This window comes from Callithrix jacchus, chromosome 17, assembly GCF_049354715.1.
Source record: "Callithrix jacchus isolate 240 chromosome 17, calJac240_pri, whole genome shotgun sequence".
Classification (NCBI taxonomy): domain Eukaryota; kingdom Metazoa; phylum Chordata; class Mammalia; order Primates; family Cebidae; genus Callithrix; species Callithrix jacchus.
In genome coordinates this window covers 56,914,517-56,933,338 of record NC_133518.1, presented here as the reverse complement: position 1 = coordinate 56,933,338, position 18,822 = coordinate 56,914,517, and positions in this window count along the sequence as shown.

The following is an 18,822-nucleotide window of genomic DNA, read 5'->3' as shown; positions in this document are numbered from 1 at the left end:
TTCTTTTCTTTTCATTTCTGCTTAAAACAATACTATCCTAAAAGTTGGAAACTAGACATTACGTATTTGAGAATACACACTGCAGAGAGTTTTCTGGGTGTCACATGCACTTTTCTCCTACTTTCTAAGAGGTTAAAGGAAACCCAGGAGTTTTATTGCCATTCTAAGCTCACACATCCTAGGAATCTACTCACTGTTTTTTATTGAAATTTCTTACACAGCAGCACAAGGTGCATTCATTATGGTCATAGAAAAGGTTAATGATTATTCAAACAAACAAATTACAATCCCTTTATTTTTAGCTGAAGCAATGAAATTAAGGTATAAAAAGCATTTAATTTGGTAATGCCAAGTATCTTACATGTGCTAATTTAATAAATACTCACAAATCTAAACAGTAAGTGACCTTTATGCACAGTCACTTACTGTTTAGATTTGTGAGTATTTAAAATTAGCCAGGGTATATCTTGCACTGCAAATGGTGAGGTGTACCATTTTTGAACAAGAGTGTACAGTAATTTAAAAACATATTTTCAAATTATTTGGCATTCCTAACGATAAGTGAGGCCTATTTGTATTCCCCTTGAATCTGGACCAACCTTAGTGATTGGCTGAGCGATAGAGTATGGTGCAAGAGTCTCTGTTGGCTTTAGAGGTTAAGCCCTAGCAGAAGGTCATTCAATTTCTATCCCATTCATTTTGGACATTCATCTTTGGGGCCCTAAACTGTTTTGTGAGAAGCATGAAACTGCTAAGTTGTAGGGAAGCTCAGACTACAGTTTGGGGATGATTTCTTTATGTAAAGTTTAAAAAAAATTATTGTTATATTTTTAAATTTCAGAAAACATGTCACAGCTTTTTAAACGCATATGGGATTTTCTTTTAGGGAGGAACATGTTTAGGCATCTAGATCTACTTTGCTGTTTGGTCCACCCATTGATTCCCAGTTCCTGACCAATATCACTTTCTATTAGTTACTATAGATTAGAATTTGTTTTCATGTTTGGTAGGATAATTCTCCCTCATTTTTTTTCCCAGAAATATCTTGGCTTTTGTTTTCTCTTCCAAAGTTTGGAGATGCATTGTTGATTTTCTCTAGAATTGTAAATTAAGATTTAATCAAGTTATTGATCATTATAAGGAAGTATCCTTAAAATCTAGGAACATGGCCTTCTCTTCATTTATTTTGGGTTTCCATAAGTTTTATAACATTTTTTTTTCATCTAGATCTTGCTTCTCTTGTTTCATCCATGGGAATTTAATTATTTGGTTATAATTGTGAATGAGACAATTATTTAGTTTTGTTTATTTCTAAGACATAAATCTTAGAGTTGGTCTCTTTATTTTTCTGTGTTAGCCTGCTTGGGTTGCTGTAACAAAATACTACAGACTGGCTGGCTTAAACAATAAACATGTATTTTTTATAGTTCTGGAGGCTGGAAGTCTGAGATCAGGGTGCCAGCATGAGCTGGTTCTGGTGAGGGCCCACTTCTTGACATGTGAACAGCCACCTTCTTGCTCTTGCCTCACATGAAAGAAAGAGAAAGGAAGCAATCTCTCCCCTGTCTCTAATGAGGGTACCAATATCATCATGAGGGCTCTACTGTCATGACTGACTCATTTCCCCATCTTCGAACACCATCCAATTCGGGATTAACGTTTTGACGTATGAATTTGGGAGGAGGAACACATACATTCAGTGCTTAGCATTATTTGTTCTCACCTCATCCTCTTCTATTTTCTGAGTATAAGATGGTATCATCTGTGAATCATTATTACTTTGTCTCTTAGTTCAACAAAATTTACAGTTCTTCTTTTTCTTTATTGTTACATTGACAGAGATTTCCAGTAAAGTTTTAATAAGTTGAGGTGATATTAAGCACAGTTTCCCTGCTCCTGAAGCTAATGTTTCATTACTAATACTTGCTGTTGTTTTCTAATAGAAAACTTTAACAATTTAAAAGGGTTAGTTCTATTTCTAGCTTTCTTAGAGTGATAAAAAGTGGATATTGAACTTCATGAAACACTTTTTTAGTTCAATTAGGATATGTGGTGAATTTTTTCCTTTAATCTGTTCATATAGCAAAATAAAAGATTACATCATATTTGTTCAGTCAACGCATACTTATTGAGCACCTATTAAATGCCAAGAACTATGATAAATGCAAGAAATAAAAATTAGAATAAGATGAAAAAGTTTTATGCTCTGAGGCTGATTAATCTTTGCATTCTTAGGATAAACTCTATTTGCTCTAGATGTATTACTTTTTTTATATGCTGCCGGACTTGATTTGATATTGTTTAGCTTCTGATTTTTGCATGTATGTTCATTAGTGGGACAAGATCATGTTGTTCAAAGTCCCATTCAAAACTGACAGCCTTACAAAGTCTCAGTAAATAAAAAGATCAAAGTGTAGTGCTTCTCCCCATTGAATCGTATCTTCTTTTAAATTCATAACAGTTTGTAATTTTCTTCCTGTAGATCTTAAACATTTCTTATTAAATATAGTCTTAGATAATTTATTTATTTTATTATGAGTGAAATGTTTAAATTAAATCTTCTAGTTAATTATTGCTTGTATATATAAAACCGATTGATTTTTGTACAGTTGGCTTGTGATTGGTTGCCTAGATAAAATCTCTCATTAAGGCTATTAGTTTTTTAATTGCTTTCTTCCTGTTGTTGAGATTTCTGTATAGATAATCACAATGTCAATAAAAAATAACATTTGTCGTCCTCTTCAAAACTAAACTTTTTTTCTTTTGCCCAATCTTATTTCCTGGCTAATAAATTACAGTACAATGTTGAATAACATTCATCACAAGGAACTTCCTTGTATTTTTTTTTTGTCTTTTAAAGTGAATATTTCTAGAGTCTTATTTTCAGATATCATGTATTGAGATAAATATGCTAGATCAACTTAAGAAAGAAGACTTCATTTCTATTCTGGTACTAGTTATCAAGTCTTCTACTAGAAATGGATGGTGCGTTTTTTTAAACTTAATTTTTGGTATACTTTTGGATGTTCACTCTGTTTGTCTCCTATGACATGTGAAAATTATAATAATAATATTTAATTATCTCTTCATTTGCAAAACAAAATCTTCTAGGAGTTTCTTTGCATTATTTCTAAACAGCTAGATAAATTTAATATTACATTTCAGATTTTGATGTTCCTATTTCTGAGAGTATCTTGTCTCTTCCCCTTTGTATTACTTTTATCAGTTTTGTTTTTTTTTTTTTTTTTTTGGGCCAGAGTCATGCTCTGTCACCCAGACTGAAGTGCAGTAGTGCTATCTCAGCAAACTGAAATCTCTGCCTCCTCAGTTCAAGTGATTGTCGTGCCTCAGCCTGTAACTACAGGTGCCTGCCACCATGCCTGGCTAATTTTTGTATTTTTAGTAGAGACAGGTTTCACCATGTTGCCCAGGCCAGTCTCAAACTCCTGACCTCAGATAATCTGCCCGCCTCGGCTTCCCAAAGAGCTGGAAATTACAGATGTAAGCCACCTCACCCAGCCAGTTTTATCAATTTTGGATGTTAGAATTTTGTCAGTATTTGAATTAGAACTTTTTCCCCACATATTTTAATGCGTAGAAGGAGTTGATAAAGTCAGAAGATTATTTAAAATTGAAATACTTTTTCTTTAAATGCTCTACACAAATTAACTTTTAAAATGTGTTTCAATTTCTTCTTGAGAATGTTTTCTGCTCCTTCATCATTTAATAATGATAATCATATTTGAATGAGAATGATTCATTATATAAAGGTTTTCAAATGTTTTTATATCTGAGATGACCTCTCCTCTTATATCTGCAATTTCTGTCTCTTTTCATTATTTCCTTGATTAGAATAAATAGAGGTTTCTACATTTTAAAATTTATTGTTTGCTTTTTTAAAGAACCAATTTAAGATTTATTTATTCTATTCATTTTTATTCACTAAATTTGAATTTCTGCTCTCATTTGTAGTATCTTGTTTCTTCCTTAAGCATGTCTTGTTTTACTCTTAGCTTCTTAAGTTAATGGTTTAATTCATTTGTCTCTTTTATTATTTTAAAAATAATCAAAGTATGTTTTGTAAATTTTCCCTTGCTTATAACTTTTACTAAACACTATAGGTTTGATTAGTGTTTTGATTATTGTAATCTTTTAAGTATTTTGTAATTATATGCTTAATCTCCTTTTTGGCTCAGAGTTATATAGCATGAGACCTTATCTCTTTAAAAAATTGTTATTCAGCTATTTTGTTACATTTTGATAAAAAAAATTTGGTCTGTATAGATCTGCTTTTTAGAAAATTCTGAGGTTTACTTTGATTCAATGTATACAAAATTTTCAGTGTTTCATAAATATTTAGAAAGAGAACAATTGCCTATTTGAAGTTATTGAATTTCTATGAATTCAATACATTTTCTTATGCATTCATTTCAGTCTGCTTCTCTTTCTAGTTCTAACAGTTTTTGCTTTATGCTTATTATGCACTTTGTTGTTTGGCACATAAAAGTTGAATTCTGATACATTTTCATCTGGGATCTTCCTACCAACAAAGGAATAAAAAGAACATTTATAAGACATTTATTTTTTTTTCTTGAAATCTATTTGATCTTATATTATTGTAATTCTAATTTTTGTTGAGGAAAGTAGCTCTAACATATTTTAATTCAATCTTATGTTTTTTACTTTTCTGAGTTAACTCTCTCTTAGGTATCTTTGGTAGAGACCTATTGTTGATTGGGACCTAATCTTTGCCATTTAACATAATAAAATCATTACATTTATTATAAATTACATGTTTGCGCTTACTCAAATACGTTTGTGCATATTCGTGTGTTACTGTGTTTCAGTTTCTTTGCTGTTTCCTTTGATATTTATCCTTAATTATCATACACGTTTTCTTTTCCCCTTTCTCTCTTCTAATGTATAAAGGCATCGGACTTTGAAGTCAGCTAAATCTTGCTTTTAAAAAATAAACAACACTATTTGTCTGTCCACATCAAAGGGAATCATTGTCTACCACTTTCCTCCAATGCACCAAGAAGATGTTCGCATGCCATTCCTTCCTAGTACCTCTCTACCGCTGATGGGAATTTACAACCAACTTCAAACTCTTCAAGATTATTATGTACATTCTACATCTTCTCGTTCAAAAATCATTGATCAGGTTTGCAAACTCTGTTGATCTACAGTATATTTACAGCAACTTAGACTTCATTCCATATTAAAATATTTCAATGCTTACTGCTGGTCCTTTCATAGCACACCTTCCTTGTCTATTAGGGTTTTTTTCCTTTTTTCTGGACTCATTTCACAGTTTTCTGAAAAACTTCAATTTTTTTTTTCATAAAGAGAACCTGACAGATTTTTTAACACTTTGTTCCACAGAATGCTTTTTTCTTGATTTCAAATGTGAATAACAGCATGTCCACATACAGTGTTCTTAGATCTTATTTCTCACCCCAAATTGAGCCTCTGTAGAGATTGTTATATTAATCCCTCTTCCTGATTTTTCTTCTATTGTTGCTAATTTGTTTGCTGTTTTCGTTTATTTTGTTTTGCTTACTTTCCAGTATACATTTTTGAAATGAAAGTTCTGGATTTCTATAAAAATTGGTCTCTTTATATTAATTTTGCCTAATTCACATCAAACCCATTTGCTCTGACTATTGACTTACTTCTTAAGTATGAGACTGTTGTTATTTTCTATATATCCTAGAACCATTGCTAGTTTTCTGTTTGTTCAGGTGTCTTCTTTAGGGACAGTCATTGTCTTCATGTCAAATGTCTACTCTTTGCCTTCTAATTCTAGTGTCTCCTTTCTCAGTGTTTTCACCTCTTTTACATATTCCTTTGGTTCTGAAAGAATATGTCTCAAATTTATCCTTTCTATTACTTGATTATAAGTTTTGCTAATTTAGTACTTTATTGATTCTAATGTACTTTTAATTTGATATTTCATAATCAGTTTTATAACATTATCCTTATTTTATCTTCCTCTATATTCCAGTTTCTCAACCAGTTTTCTTTTCACTTCAATATGTTTTCTTGTCTCATTTATCATCTCTTGCTCCATGGGGTCCCTGAATGTTATTTAGATCAGAAAGCATATGCTGTTTAAAATTTATTCCCATTTCCTGTAGTAAATCTTTTTCAAAGTATGCTCTTCCTCTGCCTCTTGAGTGCTATATTTTCATTTCTTAAAGTTGCAAAAATTTTCACATGTCTCATAATGAGGTTTTATTTGCTTGTTTATTCATCCTTGAATGATGACTATTTTATCTGGCCTATTATTTTTCTGCAAAACACAGTGAATGGATTTCTCTTGAATCCCATCATATTTTACAGGTTTTTTTTTTCTAATCCTCTCTTAGATTTTATGCTATATAATTTTTTGCCCATTCAGAGATTAAACACCCTGGTGGGAGATTTATTCAGACTTTACATGAGCTGAGGTCATGTTTTTCTCTGTGTATGGCACAGCCATTGTGCCAGCGGCTGGATCTGAAGTGGCTTGGCCTTGTTTTTTTGCTACCACAAAACAGTTTGAAAAAAGAGTCTTTGACCTTTGTGGAGAATCCCCTACTCTCTAACCCAGCCACAAGCCATATGGTGGACCCACAAATGTCTGGCCTCGAGTTGTGGCTACCCTCAGGTTTGGTAGGACCTCCAAGCATAAGGAGCCACAGTGTCTATTTTATTGTTGTTGTTCCTTAATTAACTCCAATTTTCAGCTTTAACCACCCCACTAAAACCAAGCCAAGATTATCTCTGGCCTTCTGATTGTGAGATCACATAAACATGTTTTGTGGTTATTTTTCACCTTCTGCTGGATGAGACAGTACTGACCACCCCCTTCATAAACTTTTCTCCTTCCTTAATTTTCATGACTCCACTCTCTACTCTGTCTCCTTGCTCTATTTTTCCATCTACTTTCTGTTTTTATATTTTCCATTCACCCAAATGTTAGGTCAAAGTTCCCAGCATTCCTTTTTTTGGTCTTTGTTTTGTTTTGTTTTTTTCTTTTTCTGTTTTTTAATCAAAAATGATTGCTTTTCCAATTTGCCTTTATCCGTAAGTAGAGCTAGGGGGAATTCATGAAGGTGTGTTGTCCAAAGAGGTTAAAAAATATATAGTTTGCCTTATGCCAATGAGGGATTGACATTGGATTGAATCTGGTGACCGCCAAGAGGAACCTGCTGGGGATTAGACTTTCAACAAATTCTAATTTGGTATTCTAATGGGAAGCTATCCCTATTTTCAAAGTGTTTCTTCTTATTGACATGTATTTGCCTTTCTGTTTATACTGTCCTATTTGTATTAGCCTCTTTGATTGCTGTTTATTTCTCTGGGTTCTGAGTTTCAATATTCAACCAATTCTACAATAACCACTTGGTCATGTTTTGACATCTCTGAAATTGGAGTGTGTTAATAGTAGAATTGCTAACATCTTATTGTCATGGGTTGCCCAGGACCATTTGTGACTTTGTCGCCATTTTCTGTGCAAACTTGGTCATTCATTTTTGGTGGCTTGACAGACAAACTGTAACCCCTTGCCCTAGAGGAGAATTTTTTGTATCCCCCACTGGTATGAGGGCAGGACAGAGTTTTCTACACTCTGTATCTTCACTAGAGTGATCTGGACTCTACATTTCTTTCCTCTATTGTCAGGAAGCTTCTTTGCCAGAGCTACAGTGCCTAGTAGTCCAGAAGAGATGTGAGCTGAGGGAAACATGAGGGCCCATCCTGCTCACCATTATCTCAGTGTAAAGATAGATGTCTTTCCATGCAAAAGGAAGAACAGTCGACCTCAGTGTTCTTTCTCTGTACCACAAAGATTAGGAGCAAACACGTCTGAATTTCACTAAGGTAATGTGCCAGCCTCTCCACATCTTAGCATTACTAGATGTGTTTGGAGGAAGAGTGCTAACTCATGGTGACCTCCTGAATGCCACATGGTAGCTTCTGTTCTATACTGCCTGGTTCTGCTCATTACTCTCAGCTCTACCACTGGTCTGTCTGTCAGTATTCATTCAGGAAAATAGACACATGCTGGATACTCAAATGGAAAGGATTTAATACAAGCAATAGGTTACACAGGCATTGAAGACTAATGGAAAAAAGAAGACCCAGAAACAATAGTAGTCACAGGAAACAGCTGTAATTCCAGGTTTGAGGGAACCAAAAGGAAAATTTACATTCACCAAAACCTAGAAGTCAAAAGGAAGGGCCCCATGTTGCCAGTCCTCTGGGATGAAGGTGCTACCCACTGATAATTAGGTCTCTGATGGGGTACAGACACAGGGCTGGTGATGGTACCTCTAAGGGAGTACCACAAGGCTGGGTCTGAAAGGGTTTTTAAAAGTTTGCCTTCTGATGCTAATATTGCCAGGAGCTGCAAACAGGAAGATATTGTCCAAGGACTCTTTCTTTCATCCTCCCATCTTACCGTCTCCTGTCAGTGCTGCTCAAAGACAGAACTTAATGGAAATCTATCCAGCAGAGGAGTCTGGGAAATGTAGCTTACAGACTGCTAGTAGAATATAGAGAAAATGTGGGCTGGGACTCGGACAAGAAAGAAATAAATGGCACAATAAGCCACTGAGTTCTTTGCAGCTAGTTACTGCCTGGAACTGGAGACCTTTTTCCTCCCAGATGTGAGACGTCCACCAGGGGATACACCTCGCAAGAGGGGTGATCTGAGGAAGATCACATTTCCCCACATTTTCCCTTCCTGATCATCTTCCATAGCACCATGAGCACAAAATGACATGTATACAACATGCTCCACTGACGGGTTGAGAATAAAACAATACGGAAAAGAACTTAAGTTAAGGTACATAATGTGGGTATTCTTAGTCTAAGATAGGGGTTCTCAGCCTTGGCCCTATTGACATTTAGAGGTGGATACTCCTTTGCTGTAAGGGGTTGTCCTGTGCATTGTAATATGCTTAGCAGCACCCCTGGTCTCTACCCACTAGATGCCAGCAGCACCCCTCCTTAAGTTGAAACAATAAAAAATGTCCCCCAACAATGCCAAATGGTTGCAAAGACACAAAACCACCTCCCATTTGATAGCCATAGGTCTAAGGGTGAAGAACAAGAACTTAAACCTTAAGCATATCCCTGTGGATATTTTCCAATTCCTAGATTTACTTCTTCTCAAACAGAGCCATTCTAATGTCTTTCTATTACAACAATATTCCTCTTTCTGGAACATTCTATATCTTTTCTACAGGACAGTTAGTTATAATGGAGAGATCCCTTCTCATAAGAAGAAAGGGTGGATATTGTAACTCACTGCTTACATTTCCCAAAATATAAATTATTTGGTCTAAAATAGCCTCAAGAAGAACTTCATCAGCTCATTCCAGGGTGCATTACAGTACTCAATGCCTGGCCCATATTAAGGTCTCTCCATTAACATGTGGTAGCAAGGTGGTAATATTCAGGAGCTAACTGCCTTCACCTCACACACATCCCATGCAACAGGAAACTATCCTTCTCAGAAACCATGCAGTTGACACTCATATTGAAGGAGATAAATCTTCGTATATACAATGTAATCTTCCTCTTGCCCCAGCAGAAATAATGTTTCACTTTGTGGTGTGGTACATCATCAGCTTGTCTTTATTCATTCTCTGACAACTAGACCATGCCTACACACCTGCTGACAGATAGGAGTCTCTTCAAGCAACAAACCCATTTAGCCCTCTATAGCTACACACAAACACTTTGAAATGACATCTTGCTTTACAATTTAATCTTATTTTTAGGTAAGGTAGCCACTACGACCCTAAATGGAAAGCAGCAAGAATAAAGACATATTGTATCTTATTCAGATTTAGAAATTGGAGTGGAAGGATGGAAGACTGTTTTTTAAATTATACTCTCACTGGTTTAATGATCTCCCTCTCTCTGACAGTAGTGCCCTAGATGTTTAAATGGACATTCTAGAACATTAGCTTTTGGTGATAGTTATGGACATCTAACAAAGACTTGTTATAAACATCATTGGTTTGTTAATCTTTACCACATTCTGGTGTGATTACAAATGTAAGGAAAATAACTCTCAGTCAAATATCAAGCACTGAGAGCTACATCCTTTCCCATTTTGGAAATAAAAAGCCCTATGTTTCACATTTAACTTAAGCACTCTACTGTATTTTAACTGGCATATGCCTATTTCAGAAAACAATGTCATAATGCCTCTTTTTGGCTTACAGAAAAAAGTAATGTTATTATCTTTCACAGCATAGATCAGTAGAAAGAATACTGGATCTGGAATTACGAGGCATACATTCTAGACCATTCTTTGCCATTAGCCTAACATGTCTTATTTAATGTCTCTGGATTCAATTTTCTCATTCATAATAAGGGAATGAATGAGGTGAACACTAAGTGTATTTTCCAGTTCCATGATTCTGTAAACCAAAGAATGCCTTCCGTAAAACGTGAATAAGATAAAAAATGCCTTCACTAAGAAAGGTACAGCATTAGTCACTGTCATTATTCAAACAGAAGTCGACTCATTGTGGTAAACCATATAAATCTTTTTCAGTGACTTTGGTGCAAGAGTTACCCAAATCTACCTTCATTTCAGACAATGCATTACTATGAATAGCCAGATAGTGAACAGAATCTTGTTAGGCTCATTCATTCATGAAGAGATTGATACGGTACAATATTTGCTTTCAAAAAGGCTATTTTGTCGTGGTGGTCAAAATAAGAGTTGATGAGATGAAGCAGTAATCTAACACATTAGTGGAATATATACTCTTTTTTTTCCAAATTGGTGAGAAACCTCTATTACAAAGTATTCTTTGTTGGGATGAATAAAAGCTGATCAATATGCAAACATGGAGATTTCTGTTCATAAATTGTGGATTTTGCAGAAATAATTGGTATATGCCTACGTAGTATTTTTATTCTAGCTCATAATTACTCCATTTATTTTCCCATTCTTTCTTCATCAGTTTAATCATTTTTTTTCCTTCCTTTTGAGGCTCCAAAATACAGTTATAGTAAGTTTTTGAAAACAGCTTTATATGAGGAAATGATTATATTTTTCATCACCAACAAAGAAATACTGTGCTGGAAGAGCCATCATACAACACCCATTCAACATCTCTACTTGTCCATCAGTTATTTCCTAAAATTGACAGTGATCTTAAGTTTAATGTTTTGTTATCTCCTTCACTCTTCTTTAAGCACTAGGTGCTCTCCATTCTTACAGTCATTTCTAATATGCCACAACATTAATTACAATCAAACAATTCTATATCCTCATCAGATCTTGGACTTAGAGCACCAATTAAACTGTTTTTCTTTGTATATGTAATAATATTCAACTTGAACTGTTTTTGGCTGAGGTCCCAAGACACTCAAGGTCACAATTTAAATCAAGTTGTGAAGTATCTATGCAGGCCGTGTAAAGGTAGTCCTTGACAACAATTTTTTTGCAAATTTTAGTTGAAAACCCACTTTTATCCTATGAAAGAAATTTGAAGAAGATAAGAGAAAAGGGGTCAAAATAAAAGTTAATATTTTGGAGAGAGCTGTTGTGATGCTATAAATCCTGCCCTGCCCTCAAAGTGGAGGCCATAATGGGCAGGGAATGGGTTTTGAGGAAAACACTTGCAGAGCTTAATATGAGTCCTTTGAGCCTGGCTGCCACAGTGGCTTTGTGTCTTCCTTGTTCCTGAAAAATTTAACATGAGAAAGGCTGGCTGGTGGTAGAACAAAGAAACATGAGTGTGTCGGAGTTAATCTGCATGCCCAGAGTTTTTGTCACTAAGGATTTGTATGTGATCTATGAACCAAAAATGGGCTTCTTTGCAAAAAGAGTGCTGAAATGGACATCATCTTAGGTGCTGCCCAAGAAAACTCTACAGGTGCAAAAAGACTAGCAGAGAGAAGTTGTAAGTATACCATGGGCTGCGCACAGACTGAAGAAGTAGTTTGGGATCAGCTGAATGGGGGTGCATTTACTCATGTCAAGGGAACTGATTGCATGATTTTGTATGGATTATCCCTGAAAAGCAGATCCTGAGACAAGAGTTTGCATACAGATAGGGTATTTTGTAAAGTCAATGAAAAGGAGTGGGAAACAGGCAAGAAAGAACAGGAATGGAGGAAAGCTTATACGAGTGTGTTACTGAGCCAGACTGGGGGTAACTGGAACACAAGTCCACCACGACCTTCTGGGAGCAAGGTAGAATGTATCTCAAAATTGTCTACATGATAAACTTCACATATTCTCACTCATTTGCGGGAGCTAACAACTGAAACAATTGAACTCATGGAGATGGAGAATCGAATGACGGTTACCAAAGGCTGGGAAGGTAGTGGGGTGACAGGAGTGAGGATGGCTAAGGGCTACAAAATGTAGTTAGATAGAAGGACTAAGATCTAGTATTTGATAGCACAATGGCGTGATTACAATCAACTATACTTTATTATACATTTTGAAATAAAAGAGTATAATTGGAATGTTTGTAATGAAAAAAAATGATACATGCTTGAAGTGATAGATACTTAATTTAACCTGATGTGATTATTATACATGGTATGCTTGTATCAAAATACAAGCTTATGTACCCCATAAATATACCTACTATATCCTCATAAAAATTGAAAATAAAAAAGTCCATTTCTCTGCCGTAGAGATAGGAAGAAAGCATTTATCTATGGGGCATCAACTCTCTCCTACTCACCTACATGTTTCAAGTGGGTTCCGAGGGGTGTCATACACAGAAGCATCAGAAAATCGACACTGCAGAAAGAAATGTATGGTGCACCAGTGATAAGATGCTACCAGTCACTTCTGAACTCTGTGGCTGCCAGGACAGTGATTGAAGCCAAATGTCTTTAATCAAAAAGATGGGAGGTAAGGCATAAGAGATGTCTGATACATATGATGTCTTCAAAGAATTCCAAAAAGCAATGTCAAAGAAGGGATCAGATTTTAAACCCGACAAACCCAAAGAAAGTGGAATCTAGACAATCATGCCAGTATCTGTCACATTTCTGTTGCTTTCCTCTTTGCCCTTCTCTTTTCTTATAACTTTGTTATTATAATAATTCTTATTATATTTAAATTATATGTTATGATAATAATTATTATTATCACAGTGGACTGAAGATGTTAATTATCAACTTGAGTCTACATTTTGGGACTTGTAGAGACCAGTAGATATTTGATTATTTAAGATAACTAGAAAAGTCAGAGGGCTTGCCCTAGATTCCATATAAAAGCAGGATAAGAGCTGGCCTCACAGAATACATTTAAAGGAATAGTAGATAAAAAATGAAGTCACTTTATGATTACATCCAACATGGCATTTCTGTAAAAACAAACAAACAAACAAACAAACAACAGTTAAATGACTGAATATACAATAAAGTTTTGGCTTTGGCCCTGCCATTATTTAAAAGTTTATGCATCTGTGGAAATCTGCTTTTTCATGTGTGGAGGATCAATCAGAGACAGGACAAGAATCCTGTTGTATTTGATGCATTTGTTTTAGCATAATGAATGCCTGGGAATTTTCAAAGCCATAACTCCATGCTGCTATGGACACCACCATTCCACTTAGTGAAGACTGTTCCCATATAGCCTTATATAGCTCTAGGAAGCACTATCTCTGAAGCTGCTATTCAGTGGAGAAAAATATTAGGGATTAATGCTAGGAACATTTGCTACCATCCTCCAGGATTTACCCTGACTATGCCATTTATTGCAGATATCACCAAATTCTGAGCCTCTGAAATTCAAATAGAGGTCTCCTAAAAAAGAAGAAGAACCAGACTGGCATAAGACGATCCAGCAAAGATGCAGGCCAGAAGACAACAGAGCAAGACTTCAAAGTTATGAAAGCAATACTATATACAGTGAAACTGTCCATTTTAAATAAGAAAACAAAAATAGTCCATTTTGAGACATGTGAAGACTGCAGAGTTTTACCTCTCATGCAGCCCTTTCCATAAATTTCTTTTGAGGATACTCCAGTAAAATAAAGAGTAAGATGTAGACTGTACAAAATGATAGATCTACCGTAACTCAGAAAAGAGGCCTCTAATTGTCCATTCTAAGTAAATTCTGACCTTTCTTTATCACACCCCCTTGGTCATTTCCTTCTGAAATTTATAAAAATCTGTATTTATCTCCTGTAAGTTTATTTAGAATGTGTTTGTTAACTTGTTTATTCTTGGCCTCACCCATTAGAAAGCAAGCTCCATAAATGGGACTACACTGTATCAAGAAATCTTGCACAGTGTCTGGTATTTAAGTAACAGACAATTAATATTAAAGAATGAATAGCATATCTTTATTTTTTAACTTGAGTTAAACCAATCTCCATAGGTGGGACTTCTTAGAGCCTTTAAAATGTTTTTTGAATTTTTATAATGGAGCCATAATAAGAATTATAGTCTAAATATAGAATCCTGGTAGCATCTTAAAGGGTTGTTAATGTTTTGTGAAACACACTCAGGTACTTTTAAAATTGTAAATCAGTTTAATTTTTATCACAAATGGCCAATATTTTTCTCTCATGAAGAAGTAAGAGTCATAAATCAATTTAGAGATTTCTCCCAGTACCTGTGTTTTTTTTTCTTAAGAGTTGGAAGGTTCCCTTAGCATTACCTCAACTCACCAACACAACTACATTGAGACATATGTAGAGAGGTAAACTTACTATTTTGAAATAGATAATCTTCATAAGGTTAATTTTCTTTTTGTAAATTGGTGATCCACTCAACTTCTAACTTATTAGACAAGAACAAAATGTGAAATTATTCCAAAATCATTCCAAAGGACCAAAACTGGTGGTTTTGGTCCTTGCAGTTATTCTTTCAGTCATTCAGTGGTTTGGCTAATCATGTGCCTCAAGTGGTATATTTCAATCCATTTTTCAGCTTTAAAAAGTTAAGTAATGGCTTGTGTGATCTTAAACGAATGGAAAGAGTGGTTTGGGTTATACTTTATCACCGAATTCCAACATTGTTGTCCATTCATAAATTCCTAACCCATTTCTCCCTTTAGAAATCAACAGATAATTTGTGAAGCCTTTAACAGACAAAGCAAATAGTGTCAAATATTTACTTTAATGAACTATTAAAATGTTATCACCATAACCTAACCTCACCAAATAACTTTGGGTGCATGAAATTTAGTTTCAGTTGCCATATTGAAACAAAATAAATGCAGATTACCTCCCTTTTTTAGCAAAAGGAGTCTTTAGTCTTTCCGAAAAATGTGTACACCTAGGCTTATGATCTTTACATGAATTGGACACAAAAAGACTTTACATGAATTGGGTCATTATGATGCATGCATTTCCAGAAATCTAACTGAAAACATTTATTTGACCACTCTTCATTCTAAAACTAATGGGAAGAAGAGAGAGTAAGAAACATTGGGAATAGCCAAACAAAGGTAAAATAAGTCAGATAAGAAATATTAAATATGGGGATAAAAATGCTTCAAATCTTTGGCTTTAAATTTTCCAAATGTTTTTCAATTTAGTGGCCTGTGTGGCATTTATACTATCCTAACACTGGTTTGCCAGCATATAAATTTATGTCTGTTGGCAATTTTTAAAGTGGGAATTCAACTTAAACCTCTTAGACTGGAGTTTTGTGAACTGTAGATCTAATCAATATAATACATTTTTCAGTAACTTTTACCCAAATAAAACATTTACCTGAAATTTATTTAAGTTGACAAAACACATTCAAAGTGACACTGCAAGACAATGAGAACACAGCATCGTAGTAAAGCACCAGAAGACTGTCTTCCACCTACACAACAATTGCACTGGAAGAAATTGTCTGATTTCACTGTTTTGTAATTCTAGAGATGAGTGAAGGGTTGCAACTTCTAAATCAGGATTAGATAGTAAGTTGTAGTTAATGTTAGTGAATTTCAGCCTATAACACTGTAGCAGCTACCTCTCCTCACTCTTCATCCTCATGGCTGGCAGCTGTGCAAGTGTTCCTAGAGTAACGTGCATGCAGCTTGTGGGAGCCAGGATGGGCAAAAAGAATCCTGTCCTCCAAATTTTGTGAATCCATGTTCTTGTCATTGATTGCTGCTTCTGATCACATGAATATAGACACAAAGGCAGTAGCCATTGTTATTACACTGCACCCCATTGTTACAAGCCCCTTTTCTTTTGGCTGAAGTGACTAACAAGACATATAAAGGGCTGGTCCCTTTTTTTTCTCTTCATTATTTTCTTTTTCCCTTTTGGGAGGCGACATTAAAGACTAAGGCACTCAAAAGAAACCACCTACACTGAGATCAGAAAGACTTGCACATATGTAGGAGAAGGCACAGGCTCAGAAAAGGCCTGAGAATATCTTAAGTTTACATCTACAGCTGATGGAGACAGCTTAAAATAATCAAATAAACAAACAAAAACAAAACCAGCAAAGCCTGAGGATGAGGAAGAGTCTGATTTCCAGAGCTACCACGTTATTAGATTCAAATTTCCAATTTTCAACAAAAAGCAACAAGGTATACAAAGAAACAGAAAAAAAAATGCCCATTCACCGGAAAAATATAAACTAACAGAAACTTTCCCTTAAGACAACCTGATGGTAGATGTAATAAAGACTTTAAACTATTGAATTAAAGATGCCCAATGAACTAAAAATGACATAAAGTTAAGAAAATTATATATGAATAAAATGGAAATATCATAAATAGACATAAAACTTAAAAAGAAGTCAAAAAGAAATTCCATAGCTGAAAACTTCAATAACTAAAATGGAAAATTTACTAGGGAGATTCAAAGGCAGATTTGAATAGGCAGAAGAATTAGATAAATTGAAGATAGGATAATGGAAATTACTGAGTCAAAGGAAGTGAAATAAAAAAGATTGAAGAAAAGCAAACAGAGTCTACATGACATGAGAGACACTATCAAGTGGACCAACATACACATGGTGGGAATCCTGGAAGGTGAAGTGACAGATAAAGGGGTGGAGAGACTATTTGAAGAAATAATGACTGAAGATTTAATAAATCTTATGAAAGACATGAATATAAATAAGCAAGTAGCTCAATGAACTCCAAGATGCGCTTTAAGAGACCAACCCCATCATACATTATAATCAAACTATTGAAAGACAAAGACAAAAAGCAAGTTTTGAAAGCAGCAAAATACAAGTGACTTATCACATATAGGGATGCTCAATAAGATTCTCAACAGATTTCATATAACAAATTTTGGAGGCTGGAAGGCAGTGTGCTGATACATTCAAAGTGCTAAAAGCAAGAAAAAAAAGTTAGCCAACAATCTTATATCCAGCAAAACTGCCCATTAAAAGTGAAGGAGAAATTAAAACATTCCCAGATAAACAATAGCTGAGGAAGTTTGTTACCACTAGATGTGCCCTGCAAGAGATACTAAAGAAAATCCTGTAGGTTAAAGTGAATGGAGACTAGAGAGTAACCCAAAGCTACATGAAGAAATAAAGATCTCTGTAAAGGTAAATACATGGGGAATTATAAAAGTTAGTATTGTAACAATGGTGTATAACTTTTATTTCACATGATTTAAGAAACTAATATTTTAAAAATCATTATTTTAAAAGTTAGCATTATTATACTTTGGTTTGCAACTCCACATTTTGTTTTCTACATAATTTAAGAGATTAATAAATTTAAAAAAATAGTTCATGTTTCTAGACTCACAATGTATAAAGATGTAAGTTTGTAACATCAACAACTGAAAAGTGTGGGGGTGGAGCTGTTAAAGAAGCAGAATTTTTGTCTGTTATTAAATGTAAGCTGGTATGAATTCAAATTAGTGTTATAAGTTTAGAATGCTAAATGTAATACCCATAATAATCACAAAGAAAATAGCTAAAGAATATACACAAAGGGAAATGAGAAAGAAATTTAAGTTTTAGATGGACTTTCAAGATGACCAACTGGATGCAATTGGGAAGTGTTGCTCCCACTGAGAGAGACTAAGATTTAGACTAAATCAACATAATTTGAATAAATCTTCAGTGAGAAAATGCAGAATGTGGATGGAAAACAAGATGCAGAGACTGAGGCTGAAGAGGAAGAAAGCTCAGAACCCCACATGGAGTGTCTGAATGCTAAGGCTGTGTATTAGTTTGTTTTCACACTGCTATAAATAACTTCCCTGAGACTGGGTAATTTATAAAGGAAAGAAGTTTAATTGATTCACAGTCCACAACGTTGGGGATGCCTCAGTAAACTTTCAATTATGGCATAAAGGGAAGCAGGCATATTCCTCACAAGGTAGCCAGAGAGCATGTGTGTGAGAATGAGGAAGTGCCACACTTTAAAACCATCAGGTCTCATGAGAACTCACTACAATTCAAGATGACATTTGGGTGGGGACACAGAGCCAAACCATATCATTCCACCCCTCACCCTCCCAAATCTCTTAATGTCCTCACATTTCAAACATGGTCATGCCCTTCCAAAAGTCCCCCAGAGTCTTAACTCATTCCAGCATTAACTCAAAATTCCACCTCCAAAATCTCAGCCAAGACAGGTCAAGTCCCTTCCACCTAAGAGCTGGTGATATGATTTGGTTGTGTCCCTACCCAAATCTCATCTTGAATTGTAGCTCCCACAATTCCCATGTGTAATGGGAGGGGGCTCTTGAATCATAGGTGTGGGTCTTTCCCATGCTAGTCTAATGATAGTGAATAAGTCTCACAAGAAATGATGGTTTTATAAAGATGAGTTCCCCTGCACAGCTCTCTTTGCCTGCCACCATCCATGTAAGACAGGACTTGTTCCTCCTTGCCTTCCACCATGATTGTGAGGCTTCC